The sequence below is a fragment of the Bombina bombina genome, chromosome 1, assembly GCF_027579735.1.
Source record: "Bombina bombina isolate aBomBom1 chromosome 1, aBomBom1.pri, whole genome shotgun sequence".
Taxonomy (NCBI): Eukaryota; Metazoa; Chordata; class Amphibia; order Anura; family Bombinatoridae; genus Bombina; species Bombina bombina.
Window position 1 is genome coordinate 1,335,705,804 of NC_069499.1, and position 17,424 is coordinate 1,335,723,227.

Below are 17,424 nucleotides of genomic sequence, written 5' to 3' on the forward strand. Positions count from 1 at the left end.
GGAAAAACCAGGGATTCCTTTTTCTCCATCTCCTAATTTTAAAAGAATGTTTCCTGTTTCTGACTCTATCTTAGAGTGATGGAGTACTATTCCTATGGTGGATGGGGCTATCTCCACCTTGGCTAAGAGAACCACTATTCCGTTGGAGGATAGTACCTCCTTTTAAGAACCCCATGGACAGGAAATGGAAGGGTACCTAATGATAATTTTTAATCAGCTTAGCCTCTTATAGCAACTTGCCGTGATTATTGCAGCGGTCACTGGAGCTGCCTCTTACTGGTGTGACTCTTTATCTGAACTGATCCTGGAAGAGACTCATTTGGAGGAGATACAGGATCGGATTAAAGCCTTAAGGGACACTGAACCCAATTTTTTTCTTTCATGATTCAGGTAGAGCATGACATTTTAAGCAAATTGTGTAAACGACCTACTGTCGACAGAACAGGTCTTAGGGTTTTATTCAAACCTTTTCGTCATTCCCAAGAAGGAGGGAACCTTCTGTCCTATCCTGGATCTAAAGAGTCTCAACCAATTTCTCAAGGTCCCTTCCTTCAAGATGGAAACCATCAGATCCATTGTTCCATTGGTCCAGGAGGGTCAGTTTATAACCCTCTAGACAAACACTTCCAATTTGTATCTCTCCCTTTTGGTCTAGCTGCAAATTCCAGGATATTTACGAAAGTGCTGGGGGCTCTATTAGCGGTAGTCAGGACTCAAGGAAACGCTGTGGCTCCGTACCTCTATGATATCTTGTTTCAGGCTCCTCCTTTTCATTTGGCAAGATTTCACACAGACTCTCTCTTGTCTCTTCTTCATAGGTGGAAGATCTGGACATAAGTTCTCTGGTTCCCAATACCAGAGTTTGTTTCTTGGGGACAATCATAGACTCAGTGTCCATCTTTCTAATGGATCTAAGATGATCCAAACTTCTCTCTGCCTGTCTCTCCCTTCAATCCTCTGCACATCCTTCAGTGGCTCAGTGTATGGAAGTGATTGGTCTCATGATAGCGACCATGGACCTTATTCCTTTTGCTAGTTTCCATCTGAGACCTCTTCAACTATGTATGCTCAGACAATGGAACGGAGATCATTTGGATCTATCTCAAAGGATCGTCCTAGACAACCATACGAGAGAATCTCTCTCTTGGTGGCTCTGTCAGGATCATCTGGCTCAAGGCATTTGCTTTTTTGACCATCATGGGAGATTGTGAATACTGATGCCTTTCAGGCTGGGGAGCAGTTTGCTGTCCCTTAAGAGCTCATGGATCCTGGTTGCTGGAGGAATCTGTCCTCTCCATAAACATTCTGGATTTGAGAGCAATCTTCAATGCTTTGATAGCGTGGTCTCAACTGCGTTCTGTCCGGTTTATCAGATTTCAATCGGACAACATAACATCTGTGGCTTATATCAATCATCAGGGAGGAACAAGGAATTCCCTGGCTATAAAGGAAGTCTCTTGCATCCTTCAGTGGGCAGAGTACCACAATTGTCTCATTTCAGCCATTCATATTCCGGGAATAGACAATTGGGAAGCGGATTATCTGAGTAGACAGATGTTCCACCCAGGGGTGTGGAATCTTCATCCATATGTGTTCTCTGAGATAACTCTCAGGTGGGGTGTTCTGGAGATAGATCTTTTGACTTCTTGCCTCAATACCACACTGCCCATATACAGGTCCAGATCGAAGGACCCTCAGGCAGTGCTGGTGGATGCATTAGCAGTTCCCTGCGACTTCAGTCTGATATATCTCTTTCCTCCGTTTTCCCTTCTTCCCAGGGTCATAACCCGCATCTCACAAGAGCTGGCCTAATTGATTCTAATTGCTCCAGCTTGGCCTCACTGGACGTGGTTTGCGGATCTGGTGAAGATGTCATCCTCCCCTCCGTGGAGGTTGCCTCTGAGGTCAAATTTTCTACTTCACGATCCGTTCCTTCATCAAAATCTAGATTCTCTGAAGCTGACTGCGTGGAGATTGAATGCTTAGTCCTGTCTAAAAGAGGTTTATCAGATTAGGTTATTGACACTCTGATCCAGGCTCGTAAGCCATTTGCTTGTTTTCATATGAGATCTCTTCAGCTTTGCATGGTGCACCAGTGGTGCAAGTATTACACTTGGATATCACAATTGATATTCTTTTTCCCAACACACAACTTTCTCTGACTTGGTGGTTAAACCACCACTTTATTGTTCAACTGGCCTCCTTTGCTCGTCCGACCTGGTCTGTGATCACCACAGATGCAAGTCTTACAGGTTGGGGAGCTGTATGTGGATCTCTGACAGCACAAGGAGTTTGGAATCCTCGAGAGGCAAGGTTACCAATCAATATATTGTGCTCTCTTCAAAGCTCTTCAGGCTTGGCCTCTATTAAAGAGAGAAACTTATATTCCTTTTCAGACAGACAATATCTCTATCTATCTATCTATTGGGTACTTATAGAGCGTGAACTAATCACCCGTGAGGGTCTCAAGGCGCTAAGGGAAAGCAGATAGGAGGAGGGGGGAGGGGATGGGATGGGTGTTCAGTTGAAGAGCCAAGTTTTGAGGTCCTTTCTGAACTTTGTAAGGGAGGTGGATTGTCTAAGGTTCAGCGGGAGGGTGTTCCATGTCTGCTGCTATGTGGGAGAAGGATCTTCCGCCCACTGTGGATTTGCTGATGCGGGGGATGACTGCGAGTGCTTAGTCGGCCGATCGTAGTTGTCTGGCGGGGGTGTAGAAATTTACGCGGTGGTTTATGTATTTGGGTCCGATGTTGTGTAGGGCCTTGAATGCATGGGTAAGGAGCTTGAAGGTGATTCTCTTGTTGATGGGGGGCCAGTGAAGGTTCCTTAGGTGTTCGGTGATGTGGCATTGGAGAGGGATGTCAAGGATGAGTCTGGCTGAGGCGTTCTGGATACGTTGGAGTCTGTTTTGGAGTTTGATGGTGGAGCCGGCATAGAGTGCGTTGCCGTAGTCCAACCGGCTGCTGACAAGGGCGTGGGTGACTTTTTTTCCTGGTTTCGGTAGGGATCCACTTGAAGATTTTTCGTAGCAGGTGGAGGATGTGGAAGCATGTTGAGGTGATGGCATTGATTTGTCGGTTCATGGAGAGTGATGAGTCCAGGATGAAGCCTAGATTTTGTGCATGGTCGGTTGGGGTTGGAGGGTGACCGAGGGCTGTGGGCCACCAGGAGTCATCCCATGCAGATTTATTGGGTCCGAGGAGGAGGACTTTGGTTTTGTCTGTGTTCAGTTTGAGCCGGTTGTCATTCATCCAGGTGGCGACTGCTGTCAGGCCTTTTGGACGTTCTTTTTGATGGTGGTGGTATCTCGGGTGAGTGAGATGATTAACTGGGTGTCGTCGGCGTAGGAGACGATGTTGAGGTCATGCTTCAGACGATGGCTGCGAGAGGGGCCATGTAGATGTTGAAGAGGGTGGGGCTCAGCGAAGAGCCTTGCGGTACACCTCAGTTGCCTGTTGTGGGTTTGGAGGAGAAGGGAGGGAGTCTGACTTTCTGGGTCCTGCCCGTGAGGAAGGAGGTGATCCATTCCAGGGCTTTGCTGCGTATGCCAATGTTGTGTAGGTGGATGCAGAGGGTGTTGTGGTCAACAGTGTCAAAGGTTGCTGAGAGGTCTAGGAGGATGAGGGCGGCAGTTTCTCCTCGGTCGAGCGTGGCACGGATGTCATCTGTGGCGGCGAGGAGGGTGGTCTTGGTGCTGTGGTTGCTTCTGAAGCTGGATTGGGAGTGGTCCAGGATGTGGTTGGCCTCAATGTGGTCAATAAGTTGCGAGTTGATGGACTTCTCTATGACTTTGGCCGGGAAGGGGAGTAGCGAGATGGGGCGGTAGTTATTTGGGTCTGTGGGGTCTGCCGAGGGTTTCTTCAGCAGGGATTTCAGTTCTGCATGCTTTGTTAAATATGTGATGAGGGCATGGGTCCGAGGGTGTGCCGGAGTGGATGGATTTCATGATTCTGAGGGTGTCCTCTGTGGTAAGGGGGCTCCAGATAGTCCGTGTGTGGTGTGGGGGGGCAAATTTGGGAGGGGTGTAGGGGAGTGGGTGGTGGAGGTTGAGTTATGAGGTGTGAAACTGTCATAGATGTCGAGGATCTTGCGGTGGAAGTGGGCAGCGAGGATATTGCAGAGGTCCTGGGAGGGTGGGATGTTGGTGGTGTCGCTATTGGGTTTAGAGAATTCCTTGATGACTGAGAACAACTCCTTGCTGTTGTGTGTGTTAGAGTTGATTCTGTCTTGGATGGCTGTTTTTTTGGCGTTTTTTATGAGGTGGTGGTGGGTGGTGATTGCTTCCTTAACGGCAGCTTTTTCCAGAAGGGTTTTGCTGGATCTCTAGGCTCTTTCCAATTGTCTGCAGTGGCGTTTGGAGTCCTGAAGGGCCGGGGTGAACCAGCTGGCCTTGTTGGTGGTTTCGCGGCTGGATGGTTTTTTGAGGGGGGCAAGGATGTTGGAGCAGTCTGTAATCTAGAGTTGGAGGTTGTGGGTGGAGGAGTTGGCATCTGTGGAAGTAGGTGGGGAGGATTTGTTTAGGGTGCGGTGTAGTTGATCTTGGGTGATGTTGTTCCAGTTTCTGTGGGGTGGGTGGTACTGTTGGAGGTGGCTGGTGGGTTTGTTGAAGGAGAAGTGTATGCAGTGGTGGTCAGTCCAGAGGAGTTTGGTGATGTTATTGACTGAGATGTAGTTGCCTGAGGAGAAGATCGGGTCGAGGGTGTGGCCGGCTGCGTGGGTTGGGTCATTTACTAGTTGCTTCAGTCCGATGGTTCCCAGGTTTTCCAGGAGGGTGGAAGAGTTGTGATCGTTGGGGATATCAAGATGGAAGTTGAGGTCACCGAGGAGGATGTAGTTTGTTGAGGCAAGGGCATGGGGTGAGATATGGTCGGTGATGGAGTCGCAGAAGGCGGGACGAGGTCTGTAGATGAGGGTGCCACGGAGGGTGGTGTTGGGGTTGACCTGGATCTTGAAGTGTAGGTGTTCTAGGCCTGCTGAGTGGTTGTGACTTGGATGGCATGTTTGTGGATGATGGCGATGCCTCCTCCAGGTCGGTTGCTGCGGACTTTGTGGCAGATCTTGTAGTCTTCAGGTATTGCAGTGGCGATGTCCGGCGCTGATGTGGGGTTTAGACAGGTCTCGGTGAGGAAGGCGACGTCTGGGGAGGTGGAGTCTAGCAGGTTCCAGATTTCTAGGGGGCGTGCTTGTGGATGGAGCAGGTGTTGAGGAGGATACAGTTTAGGTAATTGCGGCTGTTTTTAGGTGGGTTAGTTGGTTGGGTTGTGGTCCGGAGGGAGGGAAAGGAGCAGTTGTGGCAGGTAAAAGTTCACCACAGTGGTATATGTCAATCATCAAGGGGGAACTCGCAGTCCCCTAGCTATGAAAGAAGTATCTTACATTTGGGAAGCCGATTATCTCAGCCTTCAATCTTTTCATCCGGGGCAGTTGTCTCTACAACCAGATGTATTTTATCATATTGTACAAACGTGGGGCTTTCCAGAGATAGATCTGATGGCCTCTCATCTGAACAAGAAACTTCCCAGGTACCTCTTCAGAAATTATGGATTCTGTAGCAGTACCCTGGTCTTACCAGCCTGCTTACATTTTTCCACCTCTGGTTCTACTTCCAAGAGTGATCTCAAAGATCATAATAGAACAATCTTATGTGTTTCTAATAGCTCCAGCGAAGCCTCACAGGATTTGGTATGCGGACCTTATTCGAATGTCCGGTTGCCAGCCTTGGCCTCTTCCTCTAAGACCAGACCTCCTGTCTCAAGGTCATTTCTTCCATCCAGATCTCAAATCTCTAAATTTAATGCCATGGGAATTGAAAGTTTAGTCCTCAGCCATAGAAGTTTCTCTGACTCTGTGATTAACACTATGATTCAGGCTCGCAAGCCTGTTTTAAGGAAGATCTACCACAAAGTTTGGAAAACTTATATTTATTGGTGTTCTTTTCATGATTTCTCTTGGCATTCCTTTCCAGTGCCGCCATCAGGGGGTGAAGGGGGTGATTGGAGGTAGGGGGCCCGAGAACTAGGCCGAGTTATTGACACTTGCGGGGACTTAAGACACACATTGTTTTTGGAACACTTTTTTTTTTTTTTTTTTTTTAACATTGAGGCTGCAAAATGCATGGCAGGGGGCCCAGGCCCCATAGATAAAGTGAATGTAAATTTTTATGCTAAAGTGCTCGGTTTTTAAAAATTTGATTAAAAACAGGGGCACATTTTACTTGTGTTGTGAAAAAATACTTACCTTTAATTCTTGACAGCAGCTCCAGCTTCCTCCGGTCGTCGCAAGCCATTTCTGACATCAGAAATAATGGATAGGTCATCCTCCAATCACGGCTTCGTCCCAGGGGAAATCAGTGTCTGATTCAACGCCGTGATTGGAGGAAGCCGGATTCCTCATTTTAGACCCAGGAAGAGGCTTTGTGACGGGTGGAGGAAGCTGGATCGGCTGTCAAGATTTAAAGGTAAGTATTTTTTCACAACACGAGTGAAATGTCAATTTTGATTAATTAAAGTACTCCTGTTTTATATCGAATTTTTTAAAACCGGGTACTTTAGCATCAAAAATTACATTCACTTTAAACTAACTATATATATATATATATATATATATATATAGCGTGCCATAGTGTGCTATATAGCCCCCATAGCAGAACGCTACTATAGAATTCAGGGTGCCCTGGATGCACTAACATAGCCCCATTCCGGTAGTGCGTCAGCCTCCTGTAACCATTATTGCAGCAGTGTGCTAGTAGTGCAGGGGGCCTGGACCGAACTATTGTAGGAATACCTGCAGGGGGCGAACTTATGCACTTAGAGTGTTAGAATTTCCCACAGCTGCTCATCTTTCCAGCAGTTTGCCTTTGTGGTGAGGCTGATCGGTCAGGCGTGAGAAATGTGCAGTTATTATGTTTCATGCTTCCCAGGTATGTGCCGTTCTGTTAACTTCTGAAAGTGCTTTTGATGATCCCTCTTCCGTCTCCTGGTTTAAAATGCTGGAGGTCACAAAGCAGGGCAGCTTTGTGCCTTTGCACTGCTGCTTCTGCCAGCATCAAACCATAAACTTTTTTTTTTTTTTTTTTAATCTGCCAGAGCTCAGGAGATTGTAGTCTGCTACTTTGCTTTAAATAAATGAGTAAACTCAGAAAATATAAAAAAATACTAATACATAAATATATAAATAAATAAATATAATTTTTAGAGTAGATGATAAAGTTTTAGTGTTTTGTTGTTGTTGTTTTTTTTAAATCTGAGACATACAATATTATCTTGTATATAGCAGAGCAAGGACAGAGAAGTGTTTGACCCATAATCAGTGGTGCTGCTGAGTATAATGTAACAGATTTGGGTTAGATGACTAGTTATTTCCCCCCCAAAAAATAAAGACATTTTGCTAGCTATATGCCAATTTGAGACTTCAATGTGTGTATGTATAAGAGTGTCTGAATGTGTGTGTACAGTGTATATAGGTGTGTTTGTGTGTGTATGAGTTTCTTTGTGTGTTTGAGTATCTATGTGAATGTCTGTATGTTTGAGTGTATGTGTGTATACAGGTCTGTGTGTGTGTGTCTGTGTCTTTGCTTAAGTGTATATGTGATTGTCTATGTATGAGAGTGCATATACTCTATGTATGTGCTTACACACATATTAAAGTATATTGTGGTACTTCTGAGGAACCCAGGAACTTCATATGCTGGCCATTTAATGGCACTGGCTACCCATCACTGGTTTGGACCTTACTAATTTTAGAACCCTTTTTACATGGTGTGGGAGGTGGGGCAATCAATGGTTAGCCAGGGGCCCCAAAATTTCTAGTGGCGGCCCTGGCCAGCACTGCTGTACTTACATTTTCAGTATAGGACTCTAGGAGACAGTTTCAAGAAACAAAAACAACTATTTTAAATGACAAAATAAAAGTAAAGGAGCTATTTGTAAAAATTTTAATACACTCCAACAGATAAAATGGATACATAGCAACACATTTATTTATTTTATTTATTTATAAAATATTTTACCAGGAAGGATACATTGAGATTTCTCTCGTTTTCAAGTATGTCCTGGGAACACAAAACATTGATACAATAGGGTACAATAAAATACAAAAACAATAATAATACACAATATATGCAAACATTTAACATAGAGCAGGTGCGAAATATTTAATCAACCATGACAGGAGCATTCTGTTTGAGATATGTATAGAGGGATCTCTTAAAGGATTTTAGGCTTGGGGAAGTTTTTAAAGTGTGAGGGAGGTCATTCCATAATTGTGGCGCTCTGTAGGAAAAGGAAGATCGAGCTGCTTTTTTTTTGTATTGAGGCAAGCTAAATAATGTGCTGTTATTGGATCGGAGGTTATAGGAGGTGGGAATAGCAGGGGAGAGCATTCTGCTCAGGTAGGGTGGGAGCTTCCCAGAAAAGCTCTTAAAGACAAGGCAGGAAAGATGGAGGGTGCGTCTGGATTCCAGCGACAGCCAGTTTAGTTCTTTTAGCATGTCACAAATATGGGTCCTGTAGTTACATTGTAGCACAAAGCGGCAGAACGAGTTATATAACGTATTTAGTTTATTAAGGTGAGTTTGCGGAGCAGGTGCATATACTATGTCCCCATAATCCAAGATAGGCATCAGCATTTGCTGTACAATCTTTTCCTTTACTGTAGGGCTGAGGCAAGATTTGTTTCTGTACAGGGCACCTAGTTTTGGATAAAGTTTAGAGGCAAGTTTTTCTATGTGGAGTCCAAAAGATAGATTGGGGTCTAACAACATACCTAAGTATTTAAAAGAGTGGACTGCGGTCAGCGTGCAATTGGATTTTGTTTTGATGCGAAGATGGGAATTTTGTAATTTTTGTATTTTAGGTCCCGTTCCAAAGATCATTGTGACCGTTTTGTCAGTGTTTAGGAAGAGTTTGTTTTTCGAGATCCACTTTTCTACCTCTGTGAACTGGTCTTGGAGCACTGCTTCAAGCTGTGGCAGATCAGATTTGTTTGCATAGATTACCGTGTCGTCTGTGTACATGTGTACAGTTGAGGATTTGCAGACATTAGGCAAATCATTTTTAAATAATGTGAATAGTAGGGGGCCGAGAATGGAACCTTGGGGAACACCACACGTGACTGGGAGAGGGAGGGAGTCACTGTTAGAGACAGAGACATATTGTGATCGATCCGATACATATGATTTAAACCAGGTTAACGGGCGATCAGCAATACCAGAGTTTTTTAGTTTGAGAAGTAGTATGTCATGGTCCACTGTGTCAAAAGCCTTTGCAAAATCAAGGAAAATAGCTCCAGTTAGGTCTCCTTGTTCCATGCCAGTTTGGATGTCGTTGCAAACTTTTAGGAGGGCAGTTGTAGTGGAGTGATTTGGTCTAAAACCTGATTGATCAGGGGTCAGATAGTTAGAAAGTTGATAATACTCGCATAATTGCGTATGGACGCATTTTTCTAAGATTTTTGACAATACAGGGAGTAATGATATAGGACGTTAGTTAGAAACCAAGGTTAACTCCCCACTTTTATGAATAGGCACTGCTCTTGCAGTTTTCCAGAGTTTGGGTATGTATCCAGACACCAAGGATTCGTTAATTAGGGTTGTGACAGGCTTAGCAATTGCCGGCGCACTGAGCTTCAACAGCATTGCTGGGATTTGATCAGGTCCTGACTGGTTTTTCATTTTTAGATTATTGAGGTGTTTCTTAATGACATTGAAGGGTACAGGTCTAAAATTGAACTTTTCTATATTGGGTCTTTGCTGTTTTAGTGGGGCCTGATCCACATTTGTAGCTTCAGGATGCGTGCCATTTATTAGTTTGTCAATCAGGGTGGTGGAGCATCTGACAAAATAATTGTTAAAGCCATTTGCTACTTCTAAGGGGAGTTGCAGGTTTTGCTTATCCACATTGACAGCGGAGGGTTGGGAGTGGATTGGTGGATTTTGTAAGTTATTTATGAGTTTCCAAAGCTTTCTAGGGTTAGATATATTATTGTGCAGATTTTCACAGAAATATTGCGCCTTAGCCAATTTTGTTTGTTTAGTACATATATTTCGCCATTGTCTATATACACAGTGATCGTTCATAGAGCCACAATGAATCCCGAAATTGGTACATTTGAATGAGGTCAGCTGTGATCCAATTCAAGTGTGCTCCTTTTACTCTCACCTTACGCAGCGGTGCATCTAAATTCCAAACTTGTAGGAGTTCAGACTGAAAGAATTCAACTGCAGAGTCTAGATCTGGGATTAGGTTTAATCTGTGCCAGGGGAGGTTCTTGATGTCATTTAGAAATGATTGAAGATTCAATTTTTTGAAGGACCTGGTGATTTTAACCTTGGGAGAGGATTTAGTAGCCTTTATTTTGCGCACACAGTACACTAAGCAGTGGTCACTGAAATTGTTAGGGAGAACACCTGCCTCCTGGATTCGGTCGGGAGAAGTGGAGAGAATCCAGTTGAGCAGGGTATGATTATGGCCTTTGATGTTTATGTGAGTTGGGGAGGAGATTAATTGCGTTAGCTGCAAAGATTTAAACAGCGAGTGACAACTGTTATTTTTTGGATTCAGCCAATCGATGTTAAAATCTACAAAAACCAAAATTTCACTTTTTGGGTTTTGAGTTATGCATTCACTAAGGAGCTGTGCTATGTCCGAAATGGAATGCACAGGGGAGCTAGGTGGGCGGTAGATTCCTGCAACAATGATTGATTTACTGCACGGAAATCAAAGGTGGCAGGAGAGCTAGATTTTTGTATGGGGGTAAACTTTGTGGAGTTGTCAACATAAATTACAATGCCGCCTCCTCTCTTTGCTCTGTCAATTCTATGGTATGAATACCCATGTATTGCAATGGCAGAGTCAGGTATTTTTGCAGTTAGCCATGATTCAGAGATCACAATGATTTTTGGCTTGTGTTGTAAACACCAAGCTTGCAGTGCATCGATTTTTGGAAATAAGCTGCGTATATTACAGTGCACAAAGGAGAGGCCTTTTTTAGCTGGAAGGCTAGGAATGGAATTTGCTGGGGGACCAGGGTTAGACTCTACATCATTTGCAAGGGCAAGTAGCATAAGGAATAGAAGTTTGGACATAGTTTTTGTTTGACTATATAGTGAATGGCATACTTTATAATTTTGTGAGGTGGGGGTAGGAGGGCTATTTTTTATAACTCTCCACCAGCACTCAGCAGATAAGTTACAGCAACAGAGCAGGCCATGGTGTATGATAATTTGTTTTCCAGTTTGAGGTGGGTGATTATGGCGGTAATGAAGTGAACAAAATTGGAGTGAGAAAAGGGTTGTCACGGATATCAGTATGGTCATATTTTGATACATGTTAGTGCTATGAGATGTGTAGATGAAAATAAATAAAAAATAGTACAATATAAAAAAAGAAATATATATATGTATATATATATACACACATATATATATATATATATATATATATATATACACATATATATTCACACACATTAATATATATATATATATATATATATATATATATATATATATATATATAGTACACTGTCCCTTTAATTATGCAAGGTTGTAAAACAAAATGAATGGACTCTCATAAGAATTATTTTCCCAGATCCATAGGGTGGTGACCTTACCAAACACAAGTTGTAAGAGAGGGGGCTGTAAGAGCCAGCTACTGACTATAACAGTGGTAGAGAAGCAGACGTATCATATCTCTTCTTCATCGCCACTCTTCCCCCTCCCCTTTTCCTGTCCCCAAATCTGCTCTTTGTATAGAAATACAAATCTGAATAAAGACATCTGCCAGATACTTCCAACTGGGTTTTATCCGATTTCATTTAAGGAAGAAAATTGGAGGTGATAACTTGAACAGGAAATCGAGTAGGTTTTCAGATTAGCAACATATTTCTGGGTAAAAGAGGGTGAGTTTATTTATACTTAAAACTTAACAAAGTCTACTTAGCAATATCTTTTCTTACTTTTAAACATCAATTAATCTCTAATCCTGCTCATGTTCCATATTTAATACCTTTTAAACATTGTATTTAAAACAATCTTTTCATTACACAAAGCATTTCCTAAGCAGCAAAGCATTTCTCTATTTCAGTAACTGGAAATGGTTGCTGACTCTATAAGCTAGAGACAAGAAACAAAACATCTTATTAGCCTGCAGCTAGTTTTTACATGATCTCTGCACATCCCAGACCCCCATTTATATGCTAAATTCTATGTCACAAGACCTTTTTTTTTTAAATGTCAAATTCTAATCTCCACAATTTTAAAGGGACATTCATCACCAGAATTTTTGTTGTTTAAAAAGATAGATAATCCCTTTATAACCCATTCCCCAGTTTTGCATAACCAACACTGTTATAATAATACACGTTTTACCTCTGTAATTACCTTGTATCTAAGCCCCTGCAGACTGCTCCCATATTTCAGTTAATTTGACAGACTTGCATTTTAGCCAATCAGTGCTCACTCCTTTGTAAATACACGTGCGTGAGCTCAATGTTATCTATGTGAAACACATGAACTAATGCCCTCTAGTAGTGAAAAACTGTCAAAATGCTTTCAGATTAGAGGCTTCAAGATCTAAGAAATTAGCATATGAACCCCCTAGGTTTAGTTTTCAACTAAGAATACCAAGAGAACAAAGCAAAATTGGTGATAAAAGTAAAATGGAAAGTTGTTTAAAATTACATGCCCTATTTGAATCATGAAAGTTGTTTTTGGACTTGACAGTCCCTTTATCTGTCTGGAAGATATGTAACTGATAGAAAAAATGAGATTAAAGAACTGTTTATTTCCCAGAATCTAGAGTGAGAAGAACTATGATGTTAAATTTAAATGGATGTAAACGCCCCCTATATTAGTGATGCAGGGTTTATAAAAAATGTACAATACAAATATAAAAAATCTGCTTACCTCTCAAACGTTTTGTTACAAATCGTCAAGGAGATCCCTGTCAGTTGTGGTTTGCACAGCACTTTGCAAGTAAGATATTTTTCATAGTTGCATACGTATGCTGTAAATTACTATTATGGAGCTTTTATATTCCTTTAAACAAAATGAAAATAATTCAGTATATCTGACTATTATAATAACAAGATTACATTTAAAAAAAAAAAAGTTAGTTATTGGCCTTTGATTTTGTGGTCACACATTCTAGGTGCTCCTGTATAATTTGAGCATTCTCATGATAAGACACCTTTATTTTTAAAGAAAAAGTCTAGTCAAAATTAAACTCATGATTCAGATAGAGCATGCAACTTTCTAATTTACTCCAATTAGCAATATTTCTTTGTTCTTTAGGTATCTTTATTTGAAAAAAACAAAAATGTAAGCTTAGAAACGGGCCCATTTTAGGTTCAGCACCTGAGTAGCGCTTGCTTATTGGTGTCTAAATGTAGAGAAGAAAGAAAAATTGATAATTGGAGTAAATTAGACAGTTGCTTAAAATTGCATGCTCTATCTGAATAATTTTGACTAGACTATTGCTTTAAGCAACCCTTTACACACCTATATCATGTGTGTATTTACCTCAGTTGCTATCTAGTCTATGGCGCTGATTTATCAAATGTCGGGCTGTAGCAAATCATTTCTGTCCGACATCGCTAAATGCCGACAGCATACGCTGTCAGCATTTATCATTACACAAGCATTTCACAAGAAATTCTTGTGCAATGCCGCCCCCTGCATCTTCGTGGCCAATCGGCTGCTAGCAGGGGGCGTCAATCATCCCGATCGTATCGGGATGATTGCAGTCCGCCTCCTAAGAAGTGGCGGACAAGTTAAGGAGCAGCGGTTTTAAGAACACTGCTTCTTAAATCCTGTTTCTGGCGAGCTGCTTGATAAATATATCCCTATGAGTCACCATTTTTTTTAAGCTTTCTTTAACTACAAATAAAATCTCTCATTGACAAATAGACAATTTCTGGGAAAAATGTAAATAAATTATTAAACGTTTTATTTTATTTATTCGTTCATTTATTTTGACTAATTTTAAATATATATGCTGAAGGTTGTCTTCCTCCAACTCTCACAATGTTTTACTCAATAGTCCGGTATAGCCAATCAGAAATGTTCTTGGCAAATCTGTTGTACTGAATGGGTACAGCTTTTTGCCTAGAGGTAAGACAATTACTAGAGTGCATGCACACCTAGCAGTATGTTTATGGTAAATATATCCAAATAAATAAATAAAAATGCATATTTCTTTTAACCATTGCTACAATTGCCTGTAAGGGAGCAATTAATATGTCATCACTTCCATTTTCCAATTTCTATCTAAATAGGGCATTTCACAATATGTTACAGCCCTTTTTATTCCAGCATTAAGTAAATCCGAGCTTTCTAATCACCCTTGTGGAGGCTTGTCTATGCCAACCAATATAGACAAGGGAATTGTCCTTACCAAAGCCAGTGACCATTAATATAGCGATATTATTTGTGCACACATATCTTAGTAAGCTTAATTGTTGCCCTTTAATATACACAGTGCACATATTTTGCATACAATGTCCTTTTTAAGAACACTGTGGACAAATTAAATACCAGGAAATCCCCACAGAATAAGCAATTGTACAAAATAATTCTAAGAATTTCCTGTATATACTTTTTTGGGGTTACAAATGGAGCATTTGGAGATGATTAAACAAAACGGATTAATCAGAGAACACTGTATAGAAGCAAAACATAAACTCACCCTAAAAGTGGTGTCAGAGTATTGGAGCTTCTAGTAGCTCAAAGCCAGAACACAGGACAATGAGCTAAGAGACCAATGTTAAAGAGACATTATACACTAGATTTTTATTTGCATAAATGTTTTGTAGATGATCCATTTATATAGCCTATACAGGTTTTTGTTTTTTTTAAATGGATAGTTTTGCTTATTTTTAAATAAGATTGCTCTGATTTTCAGACTCCTAACCAAGCCCCAAAGTTTTAGGAGAATACCAAAGTATATATTCTCCAGCTTGCTTCTGGTAGTGTAAAGGGTCTTTTCATATGCAAAGGGGGAAGGGGGAGGGGGAGTGTCTGCTATTTCCCACTTGCAGTGGGTGTTCCAGTAACCTTTTAAACAGAGCTAAACTGGAAGCTTCTAAGTAAGTTTTTAAACGGTTTTATACTGGATTTTTATATTAGTACCTGTGCATATTATTCTTTATATTAGTGTCTATTACATGCAGTTATATGGAAATTGGAGTATACTGTCCCTTTAAAACACCTCCAGGGCATGGCTGTACCATGAACTGTTTCTGATCAGGGTAAGTCTTTGGTGATCCTGGGTGAAGAGGGGCAGTGGGGTAGAACCCCTAAAGTGTGACAGTCCTAATTAAGAGTTTTCATATGTGCACACACCTACCCATTCACATTATGGCTGACCAGTTTTTTATGGTTTTATTTGACATTTTATTATGTATAGAAGCAGAAGTTTTCCCCATGCTGCCAAAAACTAGCTGGGCACATTCGTGGGCCTCCCCAGGGGACAAGGTTGCCAAAGAACCCCTCTGGCTTGGGTACCTTTTTAGGGTCTTGTTCTGGGGTTAGGCAGATTTTAAAGCCCTCCAACTCAATTCCTGTGCAATTTAAAGGGGCATTTTACCCTTCATTGGTGAGTGTAAAATCTCCTCTTGTTCTTCTGGTTATAACATGATCAATGTGGAAATGGCAGTTTTGTAACCTGTTCAACGCCAGGTTTAAAGTAGTAAACTGTCTCTATTTTAGCTACAAGGAAAACAAGCAAGTGATCATATGATCACCCACTTGATACTCAATATCAAAATATTACTTTCTCAATGTATTATACGCCAATAGAAGGGAGGTGGCACGGAAATTCACTCTCTTTCTATGCAAAAGTGATATCCAAACATCAATGGGACTCCTACTGTGTAAGGTAAGGGAATACTATTACATAGTGATTATTTACTAATACTAGATATTGAGTTCTGATCAGGGGTGGACTGAGCAGTCAGGCAATAAGACCTGGACTGAGGGCCCGGCATGTAAGGGGCGCCAGGGGGTGCTACTGGTGTGTTGCTTATACTCAGTCACAGGTGGTTAAATGAGCTTGTGATTGGCTAACTAGATGTGTTCAGCTAGCTGCCAGTAGTGCAATGATGTTTTTTCAGCAACGTATAACACGAGAATGAAGCAAACTGGATAATAGATGTAAATTGGAAAGTTGTTTAAAATTGTATGTTCTTTCCAAATCATGAAAGAAAATGTTGGGGCTTCCTGTCCCTTTAAGTACTTTTCATTGTTGAGGACTCCAAAGTTTCCGCCATCTCCTTGCACTGTAATCAGTTGTCGCTCGGAACACAAACCTCTACTGTCTGCAGTAGGGCTGCACGATTAAATGCATGATGCGATTAATCGCGATTTGAAATCGCGGCAGTATGCGATTTTTTTTATTACAAAAAAAATCCTTAAAGGGACAGTCAACACCAGAATTGTTGTTGTTTTAAAAGATAGATAATCCCTTAATTACCCATTCCCCAGTTTTGCATAACCGACACAATTATAATTATACACGTTTTAGCTCTGTAATTACCTTGTATCTAAGCCTCAGCAGACTGCCCCCTTATTTCAGTTCTTTTGACAGACTTGCAGTTTAGCCAATCAGAGCTGTCTCCATGGTAAATTCATGTGCATGAGCTCAATGTTATCTATATGAAACACATGAACTAATGCCCTCTAGTGGTGAAAAACTATCAAAATGCATTTAGATTAGAGGCGGCCTTCAAGGTCTAAGAAATTAGCATATGAACCTCCTAGGTTTAGCTTTCAACTAAGAATACCAAGAGAACAAAGCAAAATTGGTGATAAAAGTAAATTGGAAAGTTGTTTAAAATTACATGCCCTATTTGAATCATGAAAGTTTTTTTTGGACTTGACTGTCCCTTTAATGCAGTACAGTCAGCCACATGGGAGGATTTTTTTTAATCAAAAAAATCGCATACTCCCGCGATTTAAAATCACGGCGATTAAATATAGCGATGAATCGCATCATGCAATTAATCGTGCAGCCCTAGTCTGCAGCTAAATCTCAGTCACCAATGGCAAATCTGCATGTGCTGAGGAATAGTAAAACTATCTTAAACCCTTATTTTCCCTTTATTAAACTTTGGGCTCTCAGCAGTTGTCATAGAAACTGAACATTTCATTTGGGCAACTGCTTTAAAGGACCATCCATTTAATTATCTCAGTCCTTGGGAAGAGTGGTCTGTTTTGCCTTAAATCGTCTGGGCCTATTTTTGGTCCCAGTCCAGCCCTGATGACTGCTTCCATCTGACCTGTAATAAATGCTTTGCTGGACTCTGTATCTGTGTTCTGTGCAATCCTGGTGTCCAGTAACGTGCAGTCACAGGAGGCAGGTGAGGCAGTGCCTCCCCTGGCCAATGTATGTAACAGCTTTTTTTTAAAATTAAAAAAAAAAAAATAGA

The 17,424-nt window shown here is 41.4% G+C and overlaps 1 protein-coding gene across 3 annotated transcripts in view; it reads left to right on the forward strand.

Moving 5' to 3' along the window:
* The first annotated feature begins 6,854 nt into the window (after window positions 1-6,854).
* The window catches only part of IL34 (interleukin 34), a 163,063-nt gene continuing 152,493 nt past the window's right edge, over window positions 6,855-17,424 (forward strand). The window contains exon 1 of one of the 3 annotated variants that reach the window (XM_053702301.1): window positions 6,855-6,919. The gene's annotated coding sequence lies outside the window, so the exon portion shown is untranslated. Of the gene's footprint in view, window positions 6,920-11,736; window positions 11,899-17,424 lie in introns of those variants that run through there. The other 2 variants (XM_053702291.1, XM_053702294.1) reach the window with 2 other exon arrangements.